This window comes from Cynocephalus volans, chromosome 10 (assembly GCF_027409185.1).
Source record: "Cynocephalus volans isolate mCynVol1 chromosome 10, mCynVol1.pri, whole genome shotgun sequence".
Classification (NCBI taxonomy): domain Eukaryota; kingdom Metazoa; phylum Chordata; class Mammalia; order Dermoptera; family Cynocephalidae; genus Cynocephalus; species Cynocephalus volans.
The window spans coordinates 35,581,982-35,593,108 of NC_084469.1; the positions used below are offsets into that span (position 1 = coordinate 35,581,982).

At 40.5% G+C, this 11,127-nt stretch overlaps 1 non-coding gene and 1 pseudogene across 1 annotated transcript; both read left to right on the plus strand.

Moving 5' to 3' along the window:
* Positions 1 to 1,039: 1,039 nt before the first annotated feature.
* Positions 1,040 to 1,158, plus strand: LOC134389832 (5S ribosomal RNA; annotated as a pseudogene).
* Positions 1,159 to 3,891: 2,733 nt separating this feature from the next.
* TRNAI-GAU (transfer RNA isoleucine (anticodon GAU)) lies at positions 3,892 to 3,965 on the plus strand. Its single transcript has one exon. It is a non-coding gene; the product is annotated as a tRNA-Ile (tRNA).
* Positions 3,966 to 11,127: the final 7,162 nt, after the last annotated feature.

Sequence of the window (11,127 nt, forward strand, 5' to 3'; positions counted from 1 at the left end):
ACAGTTTGCCTTTTTCCTATTTTTTTTATTGTGGTAAAACATACATAATGTAAATTTTACCATTTTAACCATTTATAAGTGTACAGTTCATAAGTACATTCACTGCTGTGCTACAATCATTACTATCCATTTTCAGAATTTTTTCATCTTCCCAAACTGAAACTCTGTATCCATTAAACAGTAACTCCCTGTTCCACTCTTCCCCTAGCCCCAAGAAACCACTATTCTACTTTCTGTGTTTATTAATTTGAGTATTGTACGTAATTCATATAAGTGGAATCATACAATATTCATCCTTTTGTGTCTGGCTTATTTCAGCTAGCATCACGTCTTCAAGGTTCATTTATGTTATAAATATGTGTCAGAATTTCATTTTTCTTAAGGCTGAATAATATTCCATTATATGTATATACCACATTTTGTTTATTCATTTATGCACTGATGGACTTTTGAGTTGTTTTCACCTTTTGGTTATTGTGAATAGTGTTGCTACAAACATTGGTGCATATACGTAACTTTCTAAGCCAAAGAGTATGCTAGATTCTGTAGTGCCATTTATTCCCTCCTATGGTAGTCATTAATACTGTTTACCAAATATTTCCAGTTTTCTGCTTTCTGGGAATATACTAAGATTGCAGCTTCTGGCTCCCTTATGATTGCATGGGGCCACATGACTAGTTCTGGCCAAAGAATTGTAAGACACACTTCTGCTTCTGGACCAAAGCATTTAATTGCCCATATGAATTCCCTCTGCCACAGTAACTGACAGCTTTCAAGATGGTGGCTGATCTGTCACTGTGGGTGCTAGAATGAGGAGACATGGAGCACAGCCCACAGATGATCCTTGATGGATAGGTAGTGCTATGGACTGAATTATGTCTCCTACCTCCCTGCTCCCCAAATTCATATATTGAAGCCCTAACCCCCAAAGTGGCTGTATCTTGGGATGGGGCCTTTAAGGAAGTAATTTGTTTAAATAAGGTCATGAAGGTAGCGGCCTGATCCTATAGAATTAGTGTCCTTATAAGAATAGACAACAGTCTATGGCCATACCATCCTGAATGCACCTGATCTCATCTGATGTCAGAAACTAGGCAGGGTGGGGCCTGGTTAGGACTTGGATTGGAGACCACCTGGGGATACCAGGTGCTGTAGCCCTTTTAAAAAAAAGAAGAGAGGCCACTAGAGCTCTCTCTCTCTAAACATGCACTGAGGAAAAGCCATATGAGGACACAGCTAAATGGCAGCTGTCTTCAGGCCAGGAAGAGAGCCATCTCCAGAAACTGAAACAACCAGAACCTTGATGTTGGGTTTCTTACCTCCAGAACCGTGAGAAAGTTAATTCTGTTATTTAAGCCATCCAGTCTATGGCATTTAGTTATGGCAGCCTGAGCAGTCCAAGACATGCAGTATGGGTGAGAATTTAACCTGGTTGTTATAAACTACTAAGATTTTAGGGTTATTATCTTAGCATAACTGAGACTATCCTGACTGACACAACTCCTTTGGCTAAAGGGCAAAGAGAAAGACATATTGAAACTGAAGCTGTTCTGCCTTACTAAGACAACTCTAATACGTATATGGCTGGGATTTACAGTCCTTGATTTCAATGACAACTAGATAGCAATGCTTGAAGAGGTTGGTATATTCCTCAGGAGATGATGATAAATTTATGAAGTCTGAGTAACTAAAGAAGCATTTACAAAAAACCTTGACAGATGGGGGCTGAGGACCCCAGCCCTCCCCCCTTCCCCTCCCTCCCCAACAACTTCTTAGAATGTACTATTATAAAAATAATAAAAATTTAAAAATTTAAAAAATGTTGAGCATAGCAACAAGATAACTATGACCATGTAGAGATGTGAAGCATTTAAGTTGAGAGATGTCATGGTATAGGAAGAATTATTTGTCAGCAAATTAGTAATGAAGCACTTATATCTTTGTTGTATTTTGACAAAATGGAATATTTATAAATTGTTCTATAAACTGTAAAACTATATACATGTAAAGTATTTTTTGAGTGTAAGAAAAAAATTAAAATTCAGATGGATGCATAAAAACAAACAAACAAACAAACAAACAAAACCTTGACGGAAAAGGAATGGAAGGATTTTCAGATACAGCAGTTATACATTTGAGAGTTGGGAGTCCTTGTTTCTCAATATAGATTAGGATTTATATTCTTTATATCTTTGACCTAATGTCTTAAAGAACACTTTTCAGTTTTACTGCAGTTTTCTAAATTGACTCACTGCTCAACATGCTGATTTTCACAGCACCCAAGTAAACCAACTTTTATATTTAAAAAAGCTTTTATTCCCCACGAATATGTATAATCAATAAAAATATGTATATTTAAAAAAGCTTTTTTAAAAACCTCCTACAGCTGTAAGTTAATGTTTATGGTCTCTGGCTCTAGCCAAGTTTAGCCAGTGAGCACTGAAACAGAGAAATGTAAATAAGGTGAAAAAAAGTAAAGGTCTCAAGGGCACGAGAAGACAAGCACATACTGGGAGAAAGTATTTGCAAAACATCTATCTGATAAAGAGCTGTTATCCAAGATACACAAAGAAATCTTAAAACTCAACAATAAGAAAATGAACAATCCAATTTAAAAATGCACAAAATATCTGAATAGACACCTCACCAAAGATGACATACAGGTGGCAAATAAACATATGAAAAGCTGTTCAACATCATATGTTCTTAGGGAACAGCAAATAAAAAGAATGATGACTACTACACCTATTAGAATAGTTAAAATCCAAAACACTGACTACACCAAATGCTGGATGTGTTGCTTTGCCCCCCATGGATTTGTCACCCCACTTCCCCTGGGTGATGGAGATGCAAAGGATTACTCAAAGCCCATCTCTTCTGAGCAATGAGAGACCCCGAAGTGGTTAATCTCCCACCAGAACCCTCAAGCAAGAGGCATCCCTTCCTTGGGAAATTAACCCTGAATTGGGGTTCTCTTCCTGCATTTATTTTCCAGACCAGGAAGTTACAGGAAGAGACACAGGTGGAGTTATAGTTCAACAATATAGGCTGGTAACTTTCAGTGAAGCAAGTCAGATGACATTACATTAGATAATTAAGTGATATTACAGTAATTTCTCAGTGTCTTTACATAACAGTCAGTAACAAGTCTGTCCTTGAGCCAGCAACCTTGCTGTGCCACAAATCTTTATCTCACACCAGAGACTTTATAGCCTGAGGAAAATTTCCAGTCCTCTGCAAGGTCAATATTTACTGCAAGGCTTTGGAAAACCAGGCCCTGTGAGGTACATTTGCTTTAAGAATCCTCTACATGGATGTGCAGCAACAGGAGCTCTCATTCATTGTTGGTGGAAACGGGAAAAATAGTACAGCCACTTTGGAAGGCAGTCTGGCAGTTTCTTAGAAAACTGAACATACTCTTACCACACAATCCAGCAATAACTTTCCTAGGTATTCACCCAAATGAACCGAAATCTTACGCCCAACACCAAAACCTGCACACAAATGTTTTTAGCAGCTTTATTCATAATTGCCAAAAATTGGAAATGACCAAGATGTCCTTCCACAGGTGAAAGGATAAACTGTGGTATGTCCATAAAATGGAATATTATTCAGTACTAGAAAGAAATGAACTATTAAGCCACAAAAAGACACGGAGGAAACTTAAATGCATACTGCTAAGTAAAAATAATTCCAATTATATAACATTCTGGAAAGACAAAACTAAGGAGATAGTAAAAAGATCAGTGATTTCCAGGAGTTTGGGGGTAGAGAGTAAGGGATGAAGAGGTGGGGCACAGGGGGTTTTTAGGGTAGTGAAACTATTCTGTATGATGTTGTAATGGTAGATACATGTAATTTTACATTTGTCAAAACACATAGAATGGGGCTGGCCAGTTAGCTCAGTTGGTTAGAGCATGGTGCTGATAACACCAAGGTCCAGGGTTCAATCCCTGCACTGGCCAGCTGCCAACAAAACAAAACAAAAAACCCCACACAGGATGTACAGCACAAAGCATGAACCCTGATGTAAACTATGGACTTTGATTGATAATCATGTGTCAATATTGGTTCAATGACTGTAGCAAATGTACTGCGCTGGTGCCAGATGTCGATGGCGGGGAGGGCTGTGGGGTGGGAAGCGGGGGTATGTGGGAACTCTATGTACTTTGCACCCAATTTTGAACCTAAAATTGCTCTAAAAATTAAATTGCTCTATTAATTAAAAAACAAACAAACAAACAAACAAAAAAACAAAACACGCACACAAAGCAAAAAACCAAATGCCAAGAGAGAGGGAGTATAGCGTTTAATTTTCTAAAATGGAGAAAACACGGGCTTATAATTTTCTGCCTCCACAGAGCATTTGGCAGCCAGGGGTGCAACTGAGGGGTTCAGCTAACGGGAAGGAAGAATTGTTCTCAGTAGGGGATCACTGTAGAAACTGTCGTCGGTATTTCTGAGAATTCTGGCTCCGTGCTTGTTTAGCTGAGGGATTTGTTGGACACTATATTCTACTGAGTCCCTGGAAGAAACCTGTGTGCCGAAGAGGAAACAGCCTGGGGGCTTTCAGGCACCTACGAGTCACCTTTTGGGATCTGCCACACGGGGTTGCCAGGGCTTGAAGACAGTGATTCTCACTTGCATGGAATCCTGCCTCTGCAGGCCAAAGAGCAAACTGCAAGTTACTGCCCTGTACAGATGCTCCTTGTCTTACCAGGGGGTTATATCCTGACAAACCCATTGTATGTTGAAAATATTGTAAGTTGAAAATGCATTTAGTACACCTAGCCTACTTAACATCATAGCTTAGCCTAGCTTACCCTAAACGTGCTCAGAGCACTTACATTTGCCTACAGTTAGGCAAAATCCTCTAATACAAAGCTCATTTTACAATAAAGTGTTGACTATCTCATGTAATTTATTGACTGCTGTACTGAAAGTGAAAAACAGGTTGTATGTGTACTTGAAGTACAGTTTCTACTGAATGCGTATCATTTTCACACCATCGTGAACTTGAAAAATTTTAAGTTGAACCATTGTAAATTGGGGACTGTCTGTATTCACATGTTCAAAGTTTCTTTCCTTTTGGGCAGGACTCTGCCGATTCCTTTCTTTAACTTTTTTTTTTTTGCACATAATTTCAGACTAATAGAGAAGTTACGAGAACAGTACAAAGAACTCCTGTATGCTCTTCACCCAGATTCCCCAAATGTTAATATTTTTACTGCATTTGCTTTGTATCTCTCTCTGCCTCCGTCTCCCTCTCTCTCCACTTGGGAATAGTGGCAGACATGATGTTCCTTTATCCCAAAATATTTCAATGTGTATGATTTCTTTCTTTCTTTCTTTTTTTTAAAGATGACTGGTAAGGGGATCTTAACCCTCGACTTGGTGTTGTCAGCACTACACTCTCCCAAGTGAGCCACGGGCCGGCCCGATGTGTATGATTTCTTAAAAACAAGACCATTCTCTTACATAACCACAGTACAATTCTCAAGATCAGAAAAATAACATTGATACAGTACTATAATCTTCAGACGATATTTAGATTTTGCCACTGTCCCAATGATGCCCATTATAACAAAAGTTCCTGGATCGCGCACTGCATTCAGTTGCCAAGTCTCTTTAGCCTACTTTAGCTGGAGTAGCTCCTCAGTCTTCCCTTGTCTTTTATAACATTGACATTTTAAAAGAGTAATGCTAGTTATTTTGCAGGATGCACCTCAATCTGGGTTTATCACTTCTTTCTTCATAATCGGATTCAGCTAATGTACTCTTTTGGTGGAAATGTCGCAGAAGTGGTGCTGTGTTCTTCTCAGTGCCTATTGTCAGTGGGCAGCAGTAGCTGTACCATTACTGGGGATATTAACTCAGATCACTGGGTTAAGGTCGTGTCTGCCAGGTTTCTCACTAAGGATTCTGCCAATTATATTTCCCTGTGAGAAGTCCTCTAAGTAGGCAGAATGAAGAACGTTCATTGGCGAACTACAAATGATCCTTCAAAACTCAGCTTAAGTTACCTTTGTGGGAAGCCCTCATGAGCACCCTTTACGCAGTTAGAAGTCTGCTTTGTGCCCGTATTTCTGCATTTTGCATTCTCTTTACTCGTTGGTACCTCCAAAGACCAGCAGAATGCCTGGCACATAGTTGGTGTTTGTAAATGTCAAATGAGTGAATGAAATTGACAGGCTAGAGGAGGGGGTGGGTAAGGAGAATTGGAAGAGGAAAAGCCCAGGCTGAGGATGGGCTTCAGGGAGGCTCTCCTGAGAGAAAGCACCTGCATCTGGAGAGGAAGAAGAGTGGAGCTTCCAGATGTCTGGACTGGTTCTCTCCACCCCACTGAGGCAGAGAGACAGTGTTTCAGGACTGGAAGGCAGTTGTGTTATTACAGGCGACCTGGGTTATGTGTTGAGCAAAATCCTAGTGGTCCCTATATTTAAGGCAACCATTTCCCAGGATTCCTGCCATTGCATCAGGAGAAAGGCAAAAAGAGAAGTGATGTCCTGTAAAGAACAGCACACTCAGTGCTGGAGTGGGGAGCAGGAGAGAGGCAAATATCTGGTCACTGAATGACTCACCTAAGCCAGGAGTGTCCCATCTGTCCAAAACCCAGAGGAAAGGCTCACAAGAGCTCATCATCAGCTATGCACTCAGCCTGTAATGATGGAGGAAGTGCCTGAAAATGAACAGAAATCCTAGGCCAAAGCTCCAGAAAGGATGTAGCAGCTCAAATTAAATAGAACAATAAGATTTTACAAAGAAGACTTGGGGAAGCAAAAAGCAAAATATCAGGACCAAATTTTAAGTAGAAAAGGGAAAATCAAATTACATCCAAACTAAACAAAAAACAAACAAACCATAAATCAATTATAATTAAGAAAAGTAGACATAACATAAACTTCTAAGAGGCAAAATCTCATACTAAAACGGAAAGCCCATTTGCTCAGGAAGCTCACATTTCCTGTCCACTTTGTTTACTTGGAAACACAGTAGAGTCACCATCTGGGGGTAATTAATTCTAGGGTAAAATGTCAGAACCTGGGTAAACAAAGATTAGCACCAAGATAACAGAAATAAAGAGGAACCAGGAACTAAAAAAGAAACCAAGTTCAGTAAGTTCAAAGGGATAGAATTCTGAACAAAATTCTGAAGATTCCAAAGACAAACTTGTTCTGCCATCAGTTGACTTTTTGAATGAGGGTCCTGGGAGGCCTCTGGTTCTTTTACATTTAAAAGTATCTCAGGTTTCAAATCAATTTCTGTAGAACGTTCACAGAACAAAAAGATCTGTAAGTCACTTATTAAAAAAGAACAACAACCTTTTCCCCTTAAAATTTCCCCAAAGCCACCAAATCTAAAAAGGTCAAAGTAACTGCACAGAGGTAACTGGCTCACATAGTGACTGAACCTAACCTTGGCAAACCATGCTTTAATAGTCTGTTACACTAACGTTCAGAAAGCATGCAAAATAATTTGAAAGAATGTAAGCATGAGCTTCTCAGGTGCTTCCCCTGCCTTTTCATTGTTAGTGCTTAACTAATGACATTCCAATTCTTAGTCTCAAAAAACCACTGGAAATAGAATCTCAGAAATATCAGGAGAAAATGTTCCTTCTTCCTCTAGAGCTGCAGAAAAGCAGATTCTATTCCACAACATAAAGCCAAAAGCTAGTCCTGAAGAAGTGGTAAATGGAGAAAATTCACAAAAGCATCTGTCTCTGAGTCTCCCCTCTTCTCTCACCATCTCGGAAGTGGGGACCTGGCCCTAGCGGGGAGCTCAGGCATTGGGGTTCTAGGAAAGGCAGGAAGCACAAAAGTACAAGATGACAGTTTCCACACTGCACAGAGTAGAGCTGGAAAAGAAATTCAATACGAGCTGGTTCAATTGTCTCTCATTTTAGATGAGGAAGCCAAGTTCTGGACAGAATGAGTGACTATGGCAGTGCCTAGACCCGACAACAGCCTAGGTTTCTTTCCACCACCCCACACAAAACAAGCGCAACCGAAAAAGTCACGTGCCTAGACCTGATGCTACGATACCAAAGCTGCAAAGGTAGCATTTGTGTAGCTCTTTATAGTTCTTACACTTTCACACAAGGGATGGGGATATCATGCTGGAAAATACTTTTTCTCTCTGTTAATGAGAAGTGCATTTGAATAGCTCTTTCTATAGCACCCTGGGGGCAGGGGGACAAAAAAACAACACTGCACTGACCCTGTGCAGTCCTCCCAGGAGCTGGAAGGGGTGGGTGTGTGTACTGAACCTTTTATGGTAAGCACATCCTGATCCAGGGCTCCAGAGCCAGTCTGTGGCTTGGAATGTGGCTGTGCATGTGAACAGGCAGGACTGTGGTGGGAGAGCACTCAGGTGACCGCTACTCTGCCTCCAGCTCTCCCTTTCTTGTTTTTTTGGAAAGGACTTGCCCTAATTTTGCTGGTCATTCCTGGTAGACTGGATTGTGTGAAAAGCTCTAAACTCGAGGGAAAGTGACACCCTCGCCCCAATTCCACACATACCCTCTCTTGTAAACTTCACCACAGCTTTATAAAGTTGGGGTTATTATTACCATTTCCTTTTTACAGGTGAAATTGTGAACTTGTTTAAGGTTACATATCTCCTTAATATGCAGAGCCAGAGCTTGAGCCCCATGGATGAAAATGCTACAGGCTCCTCACTTCAGTTAAAAAAAATATCTTTTTTAGCCCACTCTCCTTCCCCCCCCCACAGTAAAATTGAGTTCCATAGGACTCATGATAACAGAACACCAGGGATTAGCCTTAAAAATGCAAATCTTCAGAATTAACAAAGGGTAACATTCGCTTTCTCCTATACACGTGGAGGAGAGATACTATTCTGTGTTATAAAACTAGGCCAAATAATCTAGTTGGACAAGGTATTAAATTAAGATCTTTCTCAATAATATCAATTTGCTTCTCTTGTGCAAAATGAAGACTTGTATGAATGTTTAGTAACCTGGTACCAATTCATTGTTTTTTGTTTAAAAAATTTTTGCCCGTGCAAGTGTTATTTGAACAGAGGGATTTTTCTGAGTTTCCTAAGACTTTACAAATTGTTGCCTCGCCTTATTAAAATTACCTCTAAAAAACTATCATTCTGATCGGCTGTTGCTATGGGTTGAATTGTCCCTCCAAAAGATGTTGAAGTCCTAACCCCCTACCTGTGAATGTGACCTTATTTGGTAACAATCTTTGCAGATGATCAAGTTTAGATGAGGTCATTAGGGTGAGCCCTAATCCAACTCTTATCATTATAAAAATGGGACATTTGGACACAGGGACAGACATGTACAAGGGAAAATGTGAAGACACAGGGAAAATGCCATTTACAATCCAAGGAACATGAGACCACCCAGAAGCCAGGTGAGAGGCATGGAATAGATTCTCCCTCACAGCCCTCAGAAGGAAAACCCTGTCTACACCTTCATCTCAGACTTCTAGCCTCCAGAGCTGTGAGACAACAAATTTTTCTTATTTAAGCCCCCCAGTTTGTGGTACTTTGTTAATGGCAGCTCCGGGAAACTAATAGAGATACTGTGAAAATAATGCAGCAAGTACTATATTTCCTTATTTGTAAGATTTCTTTTAAATCAAGACAGAATCGCTGGCACTTTCCTCTTCTCCTACATGCATAATAGAAAAAATAATACTCTCAAATAACTTGTATCATTTAAGCTGACAGCCATGACCTGATTGCAAGTCCAGTGCTCTCCAATTTCATCACAGCTGCACATAGGCATGTTAGCATAACCAGCCATTTATTTTTCTTCCACGGTAGCCTTTGTCCCTTTTCTATTGCCTGCTCTTCTCATTATTAATTTGCAGGTGCTCTTTTTAAAATTAAGTACCTTATGTCTGTTTTAGATATTGCAAATATTTCTTCCCAATCTGGCATTTATCTTTTCTAACTTTTAAATGGCATTATTTTCCATACAGGTTTTATTTTTCTGTAGCCAAATATGCTAACCTTTCCTTTCATGGGTAATAAATTTCATGTACTGTTTAGGAAGGCTTTCTCCATTCCAAGATCACAACAATCTATTTCCCCCCCAATATTTTTGTAGTCTTTTTTTTAATGTTTAGGTACTAGACTTCATTTTTTCCCAGATGAACAGCAAATTGATCCAGCATCATTAATGCTAGACATCCAGATTTTTTATATGAAATTTCCAGGTATTTTTGTGTTTTGTTTTGGCACCTGGCTGGTACAGGGATCCAAACCCCTGACCTTGGTGTCATCAGCACTACGCTCTAACCAAGTGAGCTAACCGGCCAGCCCTAAATCTCCAGTTTTTAAAGTGCTGGCAATTAATTTTTTTAATTTAAAAATCATTATGTGGACAAAATATACTTGAAAGCTAAGACCAGCCTGTGGCACACCCGTTGATTTCTATTCCAAATGCTGAAATATGATAATATAGAGTAATGCCAAGAGTGGGTCCGGGAATCCACCTCTGACTCTTTCCCACTGCCAACATTAAGAAGCAAAAGAGGAAGAGTGATGTATTAGCTCCTGGAAACCTGAGTTATTTGTAGTCAGCCCCTGGAAAACAGTGTGGTGGCTCATCTCACCTCTCACCCACAGGAGTTGATGAGGTGGTTCCCAGTTTGTCAAGCAACCAGAAGGTACTAGGTCAGCATGGGGAAGGAGATGGTGATATCTTTAGTCAAGCTGGGCTTCCCAGACCCCTGCTAGGCTGAATTAAAGGACAATGGGTTGGAAGGAGAATGGAAAGTGAGGTGCTGGCCAAGGAAGAGCAGGATTTTAGCCCCCTAAAACAAGATGGAAAGTGATGTCATCTCCTGTCTCATAATAATGCAGCTTCCTTGGATACTCTCCAACTTAACACAGTTTAATCAGAAAAGAAATGGAAGTCTGTCAACTGACAGACTTCAGTGGAACAGCAGCAGTGGATCCTGGTCCTCAGGACAGTGGTGGCCGGGGGTCTCCGGGGTTGGGGGTGTGGGGATGGCGGCTTGGATGGCCTAGGGCAGAGCTGCACTGGACAGGCAGTGAGCCGGGTGCTGCCATGGACTGGTGATGGCGGCAGCTCCTGTTGGTGTCTGCTTCTCAGTGCCAACTCCTTGGCAGTGTGGTGGGCTCTGG